Consider the following 18,084-nt stretch of genomic DNA (forward strand, 5'->3'; position numbering starts at 1 on the left):
AAACCTTCGTGTATGCTGGACCAGTTCTTGATGTACAGCTTGATGATGACGTCTCTCCCGCTATTCCTAGAGGGGCCGGAACGTGCAGCAGTCCATGATGCGACATGTCAACGCGTGCATTCCATCCCGTGGAGGCCACATTGAACATGTGTTGTAACGTGGATGCTATGCAGTTCTATACTGTGTTCCGGAGAGATTTGCTGCCGTTGCAAGCGCACCGTTCATTTGCGGATATATGTTCAGACGAACTTTTTTCCTCCATTTCCAGTCAGGGATGAAACCTGATAGCAAATCGCTAACTGTACGCGATATAAATTCCAAGATTCTATTAGAAGAACAAATTTATTAGCTACCTTTATTTACGAAAGATAAAATGGTAAAAGAATCTGTATTATCAGGAAAAAAATTAAATATAACTTTATCTTCGAAGCGAAAGAACTGAAGGATAACATTCCCTCATTCGTTATCTGCATCTGACGCATCATTGGCTGTCTGATCGGCGTGCTGCCACCAACACCCAGGCGTGACGCAGAAACCCTTGACACCGTAGCTCCACTTTAGCTAGTTTGCAGAGTACAGATGTAGCTGAAACGTCTAGCAAGCGTATCTACTTGCAGGTGGGTATCAGCGCCTGTACGCAATCGTTTTCCCTCAGTTTTCGTACCGCAAACCTGAGATTTCTTTGCGACTATTAAGAGGCACTGCGGCCTCTTTTGCGGTTGCAATGTAATTGCACCTTGCGAAATCGGTAATGGCCTTTCTTGTGGAATTAATATTTCTGCTTCCTTTCTCCTAGCCGTAGGCGTTCGCAGGAGGGGGAAATCTAGGCACACGTTTTTTATCATTACAAAATTCTCATCAGTTTCCTGCAATGAGTGTATGCAACTCTAGTAAACTGCAGATTTAACAATCTCGTGTGCTATGGGGGATGCTGCGATCTTAGATATATTATGCAGGGTGAGGTGAAAGTCTTTCCCTATTACAAAAATTTATTTCTAGGAAAGTATGCTAAACACAGCTTTGCTGTTTGTTACAAATAGTAGCTTAATTCATATAACTTTTGTATGGATACTTTTCCACATGTTCATATTTATTTATTTATTTACTTATTTATTTATTTTTTTCAAGTGGTGGGTTGAAACGCGACAAATATGACTGCAGCGAGTTATTCTCTGTTGCCTTAGTAGGTTCTTGTCTTAATTAGTGGTTGCATTTATAACCTTGCGTTGATTCTTTGCTTTTCTGAGAGAGTTTGGATGGACTGAGAACAGGTGATGCGGAATCGGCGGAAAAGTGGAGCCTGACTTGCAACAGGCATTGCGCTAGGTCGCAGCTAGGGAACCGTGTATCGTCAGACTGACTGTTGCATTGCTAAGCGGCCCCCAGCGCGCGCGCACACACACACACACACACACACACATATATATATATATATATATATATATATATATATATATATATATATATATATATATATATATATAGGAAGAGCCCCTCAGAGGACAACATGAAAGATAAGATCTGGGTAATCTGTAACATGCAGCGTGTCACGTGGGGCACATTTGTGAGAGAATTACAATACGTGATCAACATGATGCCACACAGATCAACCCTACTGCCCTCATAACTGTATTGATGACTTATGTGCCATTGGAGAAATTGCGGGAAGCAGTCCATTATCTACGAGTACTAAGTACAGTAGCATGAGATAGATATAGCGTTGCACAGAATACTAGAAAAAGGGGGAAAGAGGAAGGAAAAGGTTGATAAGAAGGTGAGGGTAACAGATAATCAAATGGGTCGGAAAGTCCTTGTTAAGTCCTTCCAGATTTCGAATAAGCAAAAGAAACTGTACCATAAATTCTTTTTGGTGTACAATGGGCCATTAATGATAAAACGAGTTTTACATGAAAATACATTAGACGCGAAGACCATCATGTCAAAGAAATTTGTTGGTGTGCACCATATTACTCACCTCAACCCTTCTTAGAATAAATAAAACAGCTATGAAAGCACATGGTGCAGCAAGCAGCAAAATACAAAGGAAGTTTTTTTGAGAGAATACTGTTCAACTATACAATAGCTCACGTAGAAATGTTTGTAGCACTATTCCATGGTGTATGTCTATGATATAATCTTGTGTGAAATATTGATATGTTGGCTAGAATCAAAAGAAAATACTACTGTAAATGTGTTTCTCCCAACTTGGAATTCTGGTACATAGCCAGCTGCACCGAGGTCCAGACCTCAGTCGTGTTCCGACTACACTTACACATCGTATCCTTGTATGCAGAGTTGCTTGGCTTCACATACTCCTACGTGTATGTTCTCGATTTGTCTTACACTCCAGACATGTCATTCTATCATGTCATCATGTTGCTTGTCCACTGTTGTTGTCCTTGGTGGTTTTTGGTAACCCACTAGGCAATCAGTCAGTGTCTCCTGGTCGTATGATATTCCAGTTACTATAGGAATGCTTTTGCTCTTAAAAGAGTTATATGTGATTTAGAGAAAAATATACAAGTATGACGCAATGCACCGATGTCAGCTATGTGTATGTACATATCTTTGATATCACAGGATACAGTAATCCCAGAGTTGCATTATGAATTCGGTTTTGTACCTTGTGTCGGGTGACTGTTGGGTAGGAGATTGGATACCGATCCTTAATGAGTGGGTACCGCACTTCTAAGATTATTTTTATTGTCCTTTAGCTACTAGATAAAGTTTGGTTGGTGTTGACGTTTTTCGTCCGTGCCATTAGAACGTTAGTAGACGACTTTTGTAGTATGTGAGGTTAGGCGCTCACCAGAGATGAGAATGGACTTTGATTTGGTGGTGTTTTGAGGTGATAGTGTTCAATGTTAGACACCGGAATTAAGTGATTGTTCAATATAAGCATATTATTGTTTGTAGATCAGAGCATGAAAAGGTGTTAAATGAGGTAAGCAAGATTGGCTTACAAGGAACGACAGGGACGCTGTATAGCTGGAGGAATATGTGCTGCCCTTCAGTACATTGAGATGTACATCAGTATGCAGCAATCCCACTTTCAGCAACGGTATATGACTGGACATAGAGCATAGTTTTTAATAAAGTTTTATGTTTTGTTGTTTAACAGCATTCGTCAGAGTAAGGAGGTACAACAGATAGTAAATTGTAAACAGAGGTATTACAAATAATAAGCTACAGCATGTATCACATTAATGATGATGCAGACCTCTCGATTGCGTCCCATAAATGTTCGTTGGAACTCACGTTCGACAATCTGCGTGGCTTAACCATTTGCTCAAATTGTCTAGATATTCTTCAGACCAATTAAGGACAATTGTGGCCAGGTAACACGGCGCACTATCGTCCATAAAAATTACGTCGTCGTTTGGGAACCTGAAGTCCATGAATGGCTCCAAATGGCCTTCGAGTAGCAGAACATAACTATTTCCACCCCTTGAACTGTTCAGTTGGACCAGAGGACCTCGTCCATTGCATGTAAACACAGCCCACACCAGCTTGCACAATGCCTTTTGACAACTTGGGTCCATGGCTTTGTGGGACCTGCGCCACACTCTTTTACCAACTGAGATCGGGACTCATCTGACAAGCCCACGATTTTCACTCGTCTAGGGGCCAATCGATTTGTCACGAGCCCAGGAGAGGCGCTGCAGGCGATGTCGTGCTGTCAGCATGGGCACTCGCGTCGGCAATCTGCTACCACAGCCCATTAACGCTAAATTTCGCCTGTCCTGACGGATACATTCGTCGTACGTCCCACATTGATTTCTGCGGTTATTTTACGCTGTGTTGCTTGTCTGTTAGCACTGACAACTCTACGCAGACGCCGCTGCTCTCGCTCGTTAATGGAGGCCGTCAGCCACTGCGTCGTACGTGGTAAGAGACAATGCCTGAAATTTGGTATTCTCGGCACTCTCTTTACACTGTTGATCGCGGAATATTGAATTCCTTAACGATTTCCGACATTAAATGTCTCATGGGCTTAGCTCCAACTACCATTTCGCGGTCTAAGTTCTTAATTCCCGTTGTGCGGCCATAATCACGTCGAGATATTTTTTACACAAATTACCTGAGTACAAATATCAACTCCGCCAATGCACTGCCCTTTGGTACCTTGTGTACGAGTTACTGCCGCAATTTGTATATGTGCCTATTACTATCCTATGACTTGTCACCTCAGTGTATTTGTTTTTATGCTAGTGAGAATACCCCAGGTGTTATCTGGCAACACACATGGTATCGATCACCACACCCTATTGTGTTCAAACCCTTGGATAGCCAGGAGCTACTTGTTCACGCTACCCCACAACTAATTACTATTCACAATATCATACTTTATAACGAATTATTCCAGGTAAGCTGAAAATAGTTTAATTACTGGTGCTTGTTTCTCACTACAAGTTTTTTTCGGCTATAGCGCCGTTCTCAAGTAAAATGGTAGATGTTATAGTGGGTGAGCCTACTTACCTTTATAAAAGTTGCAGATAAACGCCAGTTTACGTATATACTTACGTCTAGTTAGAATAGACGTCCATATTGCATCAGTGAATAAACTGTCGACTACCTGTTTATTACTAGACTGCTATCAGTTGCGTAATATCTATTTGCGTAGATTTTTTTTTCGTGTGCTATTTTTGACAGCTAGATTGACAGTTTACTGTCGTTAATTCTTTATGTTTGCAGCGTAATCTTTCCTAGTCAGTGATGTTAGTTATGTTTCATTGATACTATAAATTTGTTATGTTTGTATCAATGGCTAACTTTTGGTTTCGTTTACTGTGTGGTTTTGTCCATTCTCAATTTTCGGAATATCAATCAATTTTTCTAGATAATTTTTATCTTTAAGCATCAGCGAGAATAAACTGTCAATCTAACTATCAAAAGTAATTCACGAAAAAAATCTACACAAATAGAAATTACGTGACTTACTAAAATCTAGCAATAAACAGGCAGTCGTCAGTTTATTCACTGATGCATTATGGACGTTTATTCAATCTAGACGTAAGTATATGTGCAAACTGACTTTTATGTACAACTTTTATAACCGTAAGCAGTCTCACCAACTGTTTCATCTACAGGTTTTCTTAAGAAAGGCGCTATAGCCGAAACACGTTTGTACTGAGGAAGAAGCACTGCTATTTAATTTGCAGATTTCCTGGAGTAATTCGTTATAAAATGTCATATTGTGACGTGTTCTATGCTGGGGGCCCGGTAGAAAAGAGAATTACAGTTCAGCTCAATGAAGCAGATAACAGCTCACTATAACGTACAGTCGGGTTGCCGAGTCGGACGACCGACATTGCCGTTACAAGGAACCAAAGACCGTTTGCTCCTGGCCACACGCACATACTGCCATGAAATGAATGCCGTGGGAAAATGAAGCCTGGTCATGTCTGCATTAGTCAAGCGATTTATCAAGTAGCGTCACTGACACAGCTCTCTGGACCATGCCTGGGTAAACTTGGACACGACCCACCTGCTGTCTACTGCCGCTTTTGAACGTACCAAGTGCGCCACGTCTATACTAGGAGCCATGATCAGATGGAGGCTCATCGAACTGATTCACACCCCTTGTACATGGTCAGGATGGTATCACGAACTCATGTGATCTGGGGGTTTTCCCGCACGTAAAATGAAGTATGTTAGGAACAAGAGAAACATGGGTTTTATTTCTAGGAAATACCACTAATAGGTACAATACTTATGGAAACTGGCTACGGTCATGGAGTGAACCCCATATGGAACTGAAAGACATTGAGAGGTGGCAGGAGCCCCCCTCTCATTTTTCTATCTTACTCTAATTCAATTTTCCTCTCTAATTGCATGCGGTGAAAAGTTGCTATTCCTTCACACGCGAACTTCCCACAAAGTGTCTCTCGTCACCCGGGTGGTCCGGTGACAGGCGGGCTCTGCTGATCTTGAAAGGGTTAAGCCGACGGGTGTGAGGGAGTCGAGTGGATGCTTTCCAGACGTCGACATTGTCATAAGAGCAGCGGCGACACGCCCAGAGGGGCCAGAAGGAGCGGCTGGGCTAGAGATTCTGTTACTTTGCAGAAACTTAGTGAAAACACTTTCTGGCGGGTTACCAGCAAGGCGTGGGAATGACTTTTGTTCCCAGGCAGTCTTGGCGGGCAAATTCCTGCGTTTTCTGCAAAATCGTAACTGTAATTGGCTTGCTCAGGGCATAGCTCCGTGACGTAGCAAAATCGGCGCAGAAATTGGCGGCAGGAATCTCCATTGGTGGACTAGTAGTGCGTCGGCAATAGAGTGCAATTTTCCGCCGGTTTTCGAGTTGCTGGTTGGAACGTTTAATCACGACCACTGTCGTGGGGGCGGGAATGTCCAGTTTGTGCAGGTGCTCTTGTGGTAGTCGGCTCTCGCCTTTCGGTCGGAGTAGGTTACAAGACTGAGCTCTCGCTGCTCTGGACAGCCTGCCTTCCGTTGGCTGTCTAATATACTTTTATTTAATTGTAACTGTTTGACGAAGTTGCTGAAGTTCCGACTTCAATGTAAATTTCCGAGTACAGTTGGCGATTGAGCGTTCTGCGTACAAGCGGCCTATGTTGTCTGTCTTGAGCAGGTTTGGCTAAAGTTGACTGTATCAGAGTTACTGTGTGACTTCGCTTCTTAAAATCAATCACTGTACCGTCAGTGATTGTGCGGCGAGCCTTCTTCGTCTCCCTCAGAGGCGCATTTGTATTGCTAGGAAGTCTTTAGTCTGGAACAACCAGACCAGGATAATTTGTTTCAGGCTATACTCGCGACATTATCATCACCACGACGGGTTGTCGAAGCAACCAGCCATCGCCAGATCGTGTTCTTGCAGTTAAGAAGACAGCTTGGTAATGTATGTTCACTGCACCGGCAGATTAGGGATTTTCCTAGGTGATAATCAGAGCTCGGCAGAGCGCACCTGTTCGACTTTTTCTAACTTTGTTCTGTCTTTGGTGTTTAATGTCTGAGTTCTCCCTACTGTAGCAGCAATTAATGTTGAGTTGGCTGTGTGTTTCTCTTAAGATCTGAGATGCAAGGAATTGGCTTCACATACCACTTTGTCATAAATGTCACAATCTAGTTTAGGGACAACTTCACCTTCACAGCATTTATTTGAGTATCCAATTTGAGCCAATTTGATGTATTGTAAATGTTTCATGTGTTTTGTTTATTATTTTGAGTTTAGTCATAATAAATCATGTTGTTATTTTGGACAGATCTGTCATTCTGTTAATCGGTAGAGCAACCCTTTCATTTCCCACTATGTTAATGAAACTTTCCTTTATTTAACTTATTTATCAAATTAAATTATTGCAGGTGCCAAACTCTTTTCTACTCCACTTTCAGGGTCGATTACAGTCAATTCGCGTTTCTTTTTAATCCGTGTGCAACAGCAAAAGTCGAAGTTAGAATAGGGGGGCGGGGGCGCTTAGAGCACCATTTATATATGATGATTCTAGAGGAATTTAGTGTTAAACACACTGCTAGCCCCAGCACCTCGCAACATTTCATCCCCAGTAGGAAGGACTGGTGGACACGTCCAGAGGGTAAGGAAGCTGGCAGCCAAGAGAGCGAACCGCTGTTGCGGCCGCTACCTCGCCGACCCTCTTGCGCATCTCACGTGACGGCACCCTATCCCCCATAGGCGGGCGTGTGGCGGAAAGCTGGCGTCTCTCACCCAGGAATACCGTGGTGGTCCCTAGCTCATCGTAATAGCACGTGGGAGCCGGCCACAAGTAGTGCGGAGTAGCATACGTAACCGCTCAAGCCACTGCCAGAGCAACGTTAAAATGATGGAAGTAGAATACAATAAAATTCAAACTTCCTGGCAGATTAAAACTGTGTGCCGGTCCGAGACTCGAACTCGGGACCTTTGCCTTTTGCGGGAAAGGGCTCTACCAACTTTTTTTAGTTTTTTATATTTTTTCCTTTATTTTTTTAATCACAACTTTTTGCCACCTCCACTTTTCATCCTATAACAAAAAATCTGGTCCACTTCAGGCGTTGGCTCCTGACTAAACCTTCTCCACAGAGCTGCCTATATACCAGGGGAAATATGTGAAATCAAGGTTAGGGCTATCCTTACAAACAAAACAAAATCTTTCTTTTTCTGAATTTTATTTTTATTTTTATTGTTTTTATTTTTATTTATTTATTTAATTTGTTTAGTTTTGTTGTGTAATTGATCAGAGGCCTTCTGCGCCCCGCTGGTAATATGTTGAGTCACGTCTTCTCGAAATTGATGTGTTCCGTTCAATTTTTCAGAAATGTTCATTGGTTCAAACAGGAAACCATCTTCTCTCTTGGCTTAACACATTCCAGCTGCGAGGCGGGTTGTGGAAAGCACTCCCAAGGAAGTTCGAGAAAAATATTGTCTGTATTTTGGGTGACGGACAACGACATAATGACGGTCATTATGTCCAAAAATCGAGTACAGAGTCTACAGTTTGTCCAAATAGGTAGTGAATAGCATGTCCGCGAATCCAATTCACAGCATTGGTCTTTGTCCGAGGAAAATAGTCACGTTCCGGAAAAAGTAATGAAAGGGGAGTAATCCGATCCGGAATGTACCGCGTTAGAAAAGCCACAATACGACGAATCAAGTGCCAAACCTCCGCCGCCGGTCCGCAAACAAACCGATGTTCATCATTGTCTGGCACTCCACACGTGGAACATAGACGTGATTGGGCGAGGTGGATACGTTAAAGGTGAAATTGGTCGATTTGCTTGCCATTGACAGTTAGGTACCAGACAGCTTGAACATTCGTGTCAAGGTAACAGGCGAACACCTCGCTCCATACATGACGCCAGTCAACCTGGGGGAACTTTTGTTCAATCGGGTTAGATGGACGACCTAATTGTGGGACCTTGTATACTGCATTTGTCTTGAGTAGAAGCTGTCTTGGTAAGGTGAGGCGTAGATAACTGAGTTCAAGAAAGAAGTATCGTATCTAATGGAACTGGGCCGGAACATCCGAGATCATCACTGGGACTGACTGAGACCGGCGTATACGCCGACAGCAGGCTCGTTGGGCAACGTGTCCATACCGTCATCTGGGAGCTGACAAATAGGGCGCGAGCTCTATCCGGCACGTGAAACAGACCTATCCCACCTCGTTCACGGGGAAGAGTAAGGATTGCATAGTTAACTTTGAACAACAGCCCATAGCTGACGAAAGATGCCATCGCTGCCAACATGCAACGTGCCACAGTAAGCGGGAAAGGTAGAGCTTGTGCTACATGGGGAACTCGGGCTGCGATATATATATTTACATATCGAGCTCGTTGGAGAATGTCTAGGGATCGAAGGCGGTGATCCATAAGACCTGCTCTATTAAAAGGAGGCGTCGGCAGTTGATGGTGGCATAACGCCGGAGATCAGATGAAAAATCTATTCCCAAACAGCGAATGGTATCAACGGTGGTGAGAGGTGTAACGCACTCCACGGGAAGTCCCATGCCAATGAACATAACTTGTGACTTACGTACGTTTAAAGAGCTGCCCGACTCCTCACCGTAAGTCGCTACCCATTCATAACAGCTCGAACCTCGTCGGCATTACGTAAACAGATGACTACATCGTCAGCATAGGCCGTGCAACAGAATCGGTAGCGATCTATGGACAACCCTACCAAACGTTGTCTTAGTCCACATAGCAAGGATTCCACGGAAAAGGCATACAAAATCGCTGATAGAGGGCAACCTTGACGTACGGATCGACCTATTTTTATCGGAGGAGTGAGTCTGCCATTGTACATAATCCTGGATGAGGCACCCCGCAGAAGGCGCATCACTACCGTGATAACGGCGACTGGGATACCCATATGGTGGAGAACGGCCGTAAGGAACGAATGGTCAACCCTATCAAAAGCTTGCATAAAGTCCAAAGACGCAACTGCCCCAGAGAGGCGTTGTGCCTGGGTGACGGCGATCATATCCCTGTAGCGGCGTAAGGTCGTGCGGATATTATTATCCCCTCCCAAAGATGCTTGGTCTGGCGACACAACACATCGGGCAACGTTTTTAAGTCGTGCCGCCAAAAGGCGAGTGAAGATTTTCATACCACTGTTAAGGAGGGTGAGGGGCGGATAATCACTGATATTGTTGCCACCATGCGGTTTATGTAGAGGAATAATAATTCTTTCTATTAAAGCGTCCGGCACAGGTACTTCCGGAGACATCAGTTCCCGACAGATGGAGGTGAAGGTGGACTCTAACAAATCACGGAAGGTGCGATACGAGGGGAAGACCGTCGGGTCCTGGGGAGCGATTGATGGTTCCTGCCCGGATCGCATCGTGGACTTCATCATCAGTCACCTCTGACATCAAGTCAATCGCCGCATCTCCTGTGACACCACCGAAGTTGAGCTGTGAGGCTTCCTCGATCAACTCTGGGTAATGTGGAATTGCGGCGTAGAGCTGCTGGTAGTGGGCGTGAAGCGCATTCCCTATTGCAGATTGGGTTACGTAGCGACGCCCTTCTTGGTCTGTTGGGACGTGAATCAATTTTCGGCGTCGATGTTGGCGTTCTTGGATGATATGGTACATCGACGGATGTTCATGAGGCATGCGATCAGCAGTACGAGATCGTACTATCGCTCCTTCCAAATGCCTTCGCATGAGATTGGAGATTTGGGCCTTAGCATGGTTCATCCTTGTATGGCGCTCAGGGGAGGCTGGCATCGTGGAGCATTCTCGTAGGATCCTGTAGTAAAAGTCCATAGTGCTCTTCCTCCAGGCGACATCTTTGCCATACCGGATCAAAGTTTTTCGAAGAGCAGGTTTTGCACACTGGATCCACCAGGATATGGTAGACGGACACGTGGGACGGCGTCTATTACATGTGATCCAAGTGTCTTCTATTAGAAGTCGACAGTCAGGTGAATTAAGAAGTGCCGTGTTCAGTTTCCATAAACCACGTCCGTGCCATACTGCCTGTCCTATGAGAACAACATCACAGAAGTAAGCCTCATGATCTGAGAAAGCAACAGGCCAGATTTCAGCCTGTCGAGTGTGTTGAATTAGGGATCGCGAGATGTAGATGCGATCCAGTCGCCTAGAGGAGTGCACAGTGTAGTACATAAAGCCCAAAAGATCACCGAGAACATGTCTCCACGTGTCGACAAATTGTAGCCACGTGACGACTGTTTCCAGAGCTGCGCATGGTGAGTGACGCGGCAATTGATCCTGACGTCGCTGGGTGCAGTTGAAGTCTCCACCCATGACCCAGTCGTCGTTTGGTCCCATAAAAAGGGGTGTAACTTCATTCGCGAAGAAGGCATTGCGTTCACGACGGTAGCTGGAGCCCGACGGCGCATAAATGTTGACGATGCGTACACCAAAGAGAGTAAGGGCCGTACCTCTGCCGTTGGGGAGGTATAGGACATCTTTGGCAGGAAGACCTTGGCTCTGAGCACTATGGGACTCAACTGCTGAGGACATTAGGACCCTAGAACTTAGAACTAGTTAAACCTAACTAACCTAAGGACATCACGAACATCCATGCCCGAGGCAGGATTCGAACCTGCGACCGTAGCGGTCTTGCGGTTCCAGACTGTAGCGCCTTTAACCGCACGGCCACTTCGGCCGGTTCAGGAAGACCTTCTCCGAAGCGGGAGAAAGATGCGCCTTGAAGCCATGTGGTGGTGAAAAATCGGCGATATGCACTTCTTGAAAAAGCGCAATATCTATGTCCGCATCATAAATCATATCGCGGAACAGCGCTAGTTTGTGGGGCGCACGGATGGTCGTGAGGTTAATCGTTGCGACACGATAATGCTGGTGTTGGAGTTCCACAGGCACAGGTGGGGCTCCTGCTTCAGGAGCGAGAGGTCGTCGATCTTGCCGGTCCGCTCTGAAGAGGCTGCTATTGTGGTGAGTTTGTGGGCGCGGGCGCAACCGTGAGGGGGGGGGGGGGGGGGCCTCATCAGCACCGTCCAACCCAGTCCCTTCGAACTCCACGGCGTCTGCCCAGGAGACTGATACTGCGGTAGGGCATCGGCTGGGCACATCATCCACGTGGACACGTGGAGAGGAGACGTAGTTTTCGGCTCAGCGGATAGGCTCTCTTCAACGTAGACCTGTGGGGGCGACGGCGCCAGTAAGGAGGGGTGTTCGTTGCCAGTGGTCGCCTGTGGCGGATCGTTCGCATCAGACTTTTGGTCATCAAACAGCGATTTGTCGTCCATCTTCGGGTCTGCATCCCTGGTATCCATCCGTAGAATGGATTCATCAGGGGATGTACGGCTACGTTTCTTTCTCTTTCGTGTCAACCCTTGTTTTCGAACATGTCGTTCAGAGTCTGATTGCGGGTGGCTTTCGTCTGACTCCGGACCAGTCTGAAGGAAAGCAGAAGTAGATACCACTCCCGGATCAACGTCCATCTCAGTAGCATTTTCAGTCACAGTGCTGCGAAGATTCGGCAGGTCAGGATCTGGCGTCTGTGGCACCTCAGAAGGAATCTCAGTAGCGGTTGCATCTACCTGACCAGACGACGTCAACGGAGCAGGAAGACCCTGTGTAGAGGTGCTACCTTCCTGGGCAACCTTGGCATATGTGACAGGGATCTGAGTGATCATCGGTGGGGACGCTTCCCCGCCGACCGACGTCTGGATCAAGCGGCGTCGCATGCAGGCGGATCTGACTTGGCCTTCTTGTCCACATCCCGTACATGTTCGGGGTTGGTCGTCGTACATGACAATGGCTCGCACCCCGCCAATTGTCAGGTACATGTTTTTCAGTTCAATTTCGACTTGACGCACACCATTAAGGACATGGTACGTCGTGAAGATTTGCCATTTTTCCTCTACGTGACCGACGACGTTACCGTATGGTTGTAACACAGAGACAACTTCGTCCTTCGGCACTTCAAAAGGTAGTTCAAACACCCTAATCGTGCGTTGACCGTACTCTGCGAGTTCAAGTGTTACAGCTCCGACGTGGCCATCAGAGTATTTGAACTTAAGTCCACTGGCATGGCGGCGAATAACATCTTCACACACCTCGGTGTTTGTCATTTTAATATAAACGACACTACTCGTGATCGAAAAATGGATTAGGATCCAAACGTACTTCTTCATGTAGGAACGTTTCAACTTCATGTGCACGAGGCCGCGCATGTTCAGCTGGGAAGGAAACTTTAAGGGTCGCACGGCGGTAAGCGCTCGACATGTTCACGGTGGGCGGACACAAGCCTTAAAGCTACGACGCCGAAGTAAACAACGCCTGCAGCGGAGCACTGGCCGGCGCGCGGGGCCGTCCGCACGCTGCCACGGCTGAGAGCCGACTGACCAACTTAGCTACCCAAGCACGGCGCATGCCCCTCCCCACAGCTCCAATTCCGCCAGTACCTCGTGTCCTACCTTCCAAAATTCACAGAAGCTCTCCTGCGAACCTTGCAGGACTAGCACTCTTGGAAGAAAGGATATTGCAGAGACTTGGCTTAGCCACAGCCTGGCGGATGTTTCCAGAATGAAATTTTCTCGCTGCAGTGTAGTGTGCGCTTATATGAAAACTTCCTGGGAGATTAAGACTGTGCGACGGTCCGAGATTCGAACTTGGGACCTTTGCCTTTCGCGGGCAAGTGCTCTACCAACTGAGCTACCCAAGCACGAAGGAGAGCTTCTGTGAAGTTTGGAAGGTAGGAGACGAGGTACTGGCGGATTGGAGCTGTTGGGGATGTGGCGTGCGTCGTGCTTGGGTAGCTCAGTTGGTAGAGCCCTTGCCCGCAAAAGGAAAAGGTCCCGAGTTCGAATCTCGGACCGGCACACAGTTTCAATCTCCGAGGAAGTTTCGTATTAGCGCACACTCCGCTGCAGAGTGAAAATTTCATTCTGGATACAATAAAATTTTTTACCGTTATTACCCGTTACCATATACACCACTCTCCCCTGAACATTGTGCATCGATGAACCCCACCACACTCGTAATGGTATTAAAAGATTTTAGCCTCGGATCAGGTTCACATTTAGTGGTATCTTTTCTATCGATGTACCTTGGCATTTGATGCTGTGTTATATTGTATCTGTCATGAATTTTCTTTCTGATATTAATATATGTAATACATACACATCACAATTACCACACTACACCATCTTATGTCACATTAAATCTAGCTTCATAATTGTCATTATCACACTTTAATTAGTACACACACCACATTTTCACAGACTATGTTTTTTCATTAGTTGAAGCACTCTTTGTATCATGTTATGTAGAATTTCTTATTGTATAGAGATAACGATTCTCTCATAAAAATAACCATGGGTAGCTCTAAAGATAATTGTAAACGGAATATATGTTTTGCGTCTATTTTTAAATGTTACTTTCCATGCTTTTATGTTTAATTGTGTACAACCTTACGGAAACAGCCATATGTATCTGTTGTCGAACTTCTCGATGAACGCATCTTGAGGACACCTTTGTGTTTCGTAGTAATAATCGTATCAGAATAAGAACTGATGTCTCGTGCCCTACACGTATTTTGTATATACTCTTTGACCTAACTATGTGGATAACTGGCAGACATAACGTATGAATGAACGTCCAGTCACTGAATATTGTATCATGTCACATAGTGAATGGGCTGGGAACCGCATTTTGTGGAGGGCAGTGGAACAAATGTAATCGTTGCAATACTACAACTCTGACTTTAGTAAAGATCTGATCGATTGTTTGAACAGCTGGCAGTGGAATGCTGCCTTGATTATCAAGGGTTCGGCTTCAGCTTCCAAACCTGCATTAAAATGAGAATATGTTAGGGTGGTTTCCTTGTGGTTGCGTATGCTTGTGTGGTTTTAGTTACTTGAACATTGCTTATATTTTGTGGTTGGCAGTTACCCTATGTGTTTCTGGACGGCAACCATTAACATTGACTGTCATTCACATAATTTTGATATTCTCACCAAATGTGGCTCTTCGTTGTTTTTAAACTTTGCTTGTTGCTGCCCCCTACCCGTCTTAAGAGGGTCACTTCCGGCGCAATATTTGGATGCCAGTGGGATGTTATGAAAGATGGCAAGTCATTTGGCTAGCCTCTTTTCGTTGAATATGGTAATTAATTCCATTGAGAGGGTAATGAGGAGACATGATCTCACAATAATAGCTTTGGACAGTAAATTAGAATGCAGTGACTGTTGTGCTGACTTCTTAGTATCTCCTTGTCTTAGTTAGCCCTTGTCTTAATAGCACTGAATGTACCCGCTAAGTTACAGCACTGTGCAGGGTGTCCGAAAAGTCTTTCCCTGATTATATAAATTGATAACTCAGGCTAGACGTAAGATACAAATATGAAACTGGTGTCTAATTGTTTACAAACTATCAAAGTTTTTTTCACACATCAGTAAACTTCCACTTCCATTGTTGCCCAATGACAGTACAGGTCGATATGACTTTGTGGTCGAAATGCTATCACGTATTGAGGACGATGATGGTTATCTCAGACGAATTGCCTTTTCCGACGAAGCGACGTTTATTGTCAGTGGAGTAGTGAATCGCCATAATGTGCGCATTTGGGGTTCACAACCCCCTGGCCAGGTCATGGAGTGCACCAGAGGTAGTCCAAAGGTGAGTGTTTGGTGCGCGCTATTGCACGATCGAATTATCTGGCCATTCTGCTTCGCTGAGGCTACCATCACACCTGCAGTGTATCTGGACATGTTGCAAGTGTATGCTGTTCCTCAAGTGCTTCACTATCACACCGAAGAGAATATAAGCACCGCTCCTGGCTGACTCGGCTGCACGGTATTCGCACAGTACTACGAGAGCACAACGTGTGATCCATACGAACTGCTTCCATGGACCTTGTATACAGGAAAGGACTTTGATTGTTTGCATGTCGCCCATCGCTTGCGACACTACTGTAAATTCAAAGTTAAGTATTGCCTATCTTCTTCATTGTAATAAAAACTATTAATGTGATTTACTTGAATTGTTGTATAGCATTCCGAGAACGCAGCATCCTTATACGAGACGAGTGGGCAGGACCGCACATAAACGTAATGAAAATAGCATCCATAACATAAAAACAATCTAAAATGCAATGTTCAGAAATAGGTTCAAAAGTCAGTCAGCGTTCATATGCATCTAATTTATAATAGTGATCAATTGCTGTAAAATATCGATTACATTTAGAGGAAAACATCATATTAAATAAAGCTTCGTTAAAGTGCTTAATTAGAAGCCTAGTGTGTCGGTAATACTAATACCGTAAAGAAGGGGAAGGGGATTAAGTAACCACAGCATAATCAATCATGTGCCCAAATCTGGCTTTAAGGAATATTGACAACACATGTATATAATAGTGGTAGTGATGAGTAAGAGTCTTTGACCAACGTAAAACTTTAGCTAAAAGACGTTAGAGGCTCACACATTAAGTGCATATCTTGAGAGACAAATATAAAAAAATTAGATTTGCCGCTTTTGCGTTTTATATTTGGCATTTCAAGAAAGGTTTGGCTAGTGTGCTTTCCCTCATCAATCAACAATTGTTGATTGTGGGAGATTGCTGCAGAAGATGGAGAAGCAAAGCAGCGAAGTGAGTTGAGGTCAGCAGCTGCGGCAGAAGAACTGCCAGCGTCGTATGCACGGCCACCGTGACAGCACCAGAGGCTCTGGACCCGGCGTGCAGCCACGCTCCTCGCCGGCAACGACGATGTTCCTTCCGGTCAGTGGACTCGTCCCCTGCGTCCAGGGAGCCGACAAGCGGCGGAAGCGGCAGATGTGCGACCACGGCGACCCCTGCTGCCCGCAGGGAACGGGCAGGGCGCGCCCGTGCTCTGAGGAGCTGAGGAGTGCGTTGTGGCATCGTAGCAGACACAGTTGGATTTGACATTTACAGTACAAATAGTTATTTTTAATTATTGTTATTTTTATTATCATTGTTAACAGTAGAAATAGTTATGGTGATGGAAGGTAGTGTTGTGTAGGAGCTAATAATGTGTATTGCATAATTCGTGTAAAAATGAATTCAGCCTGGGTTTAATTTATAGGCAACAGGCTGCAGCGGAATAAATAAATCAATTGTAACACCCCACCCGTCACTTATCTGGTTTTGGCGTGTGTTCACCCTAGCTAATTGACTAACAGATCAACAGAGAGTGCAAAAGTGCCGCAATATCGGACAACGCAAAGAAAGTAATAAGGCCCTGTGACTCCAGATTGCAGTGCGGTGGCAGTGTTGACATTAATTGATCCCTTTTTTAATTAAAAAAGGGGCGCACATTGATGTTATATTCAGCTATTGAACACCAGATGCAAATGTTGAACATAAAATTAATTAAGAAAGTGATCTGGGGTTTCAACTACTTGATCGAAAACAGATGCAGTCGATTAGCAGAAATTTATTTTAACTCACTACCTTCAATCATCATATTACATGACTCTCCTAACACGCAGTGGAAATAAATTGCTTTTACGTGGACTAAAGCGCGATAAATCAAAATTAATTCCTATCGACTGACCCAGGCGTAATGCGAAGTGCGAGAAGAATTCTACAATACACGGCCCATGAAACCCTCGTGGAAACTTTGCCGACGTGATCCAACAAATTAATCAGTGGCCTAACTCAAGCCGGAGCGGGCGCAACATTACCGAATTCAGCGTGGCGGGGCGGCGTCGTTGTGCGGATGTCGGCCGACCTCGTGGTGCTGCAAGGCTGCGCTCGTCTATTCACTCCTAGCTATCTTGCTCAGTACATAGCTGAACCAAAACTTCCTATCTCCAAGCTCAATCGTTCCGTTTGCTAAGTCCTAAACTGCAGAGATGCTTACTCTCTCTCAGGCAAGCTGAGTAAAGAACGCCACGTCTGCACTCTAGGCATGCTGGGAACGGAAGACCTCTACGGCGACTTCTGCCAGTCCGCTCTTCGCCTCGGTTTCCCCTCCAGCAAAATCAGTTACGCCAGTTGCAGCTCAAGTCGCATTAATTATACGTCGCTTCCCAGCGCCGACCAATGCCTGCTCTGGGAAGTGAACAAATTCCCACAAAATTTCCCTTCCTCTCAACTTCTGCTATTTAACTCCTCCCAGGCCACCCATCAAGGTTAGCGTTTGCATAAAACACCAATTTTTCCGAAATTCTG

Source organism: Schistocerca piceifrons, chromosome 8, assembly GCF_021461385.2.
Source record: "Schistocerca piceifrons isolate TAMUIC-IGC-003096 chromosome 8, iqSchPice1.1, whole genome shotgun sequence".
Taxonomy (NCBI): Eukaryota; Metazoa; Arthropoda; class Insecta; order Orthoptera; family Acrididae; genus Schistocerca; species Schistocerca piceifrons.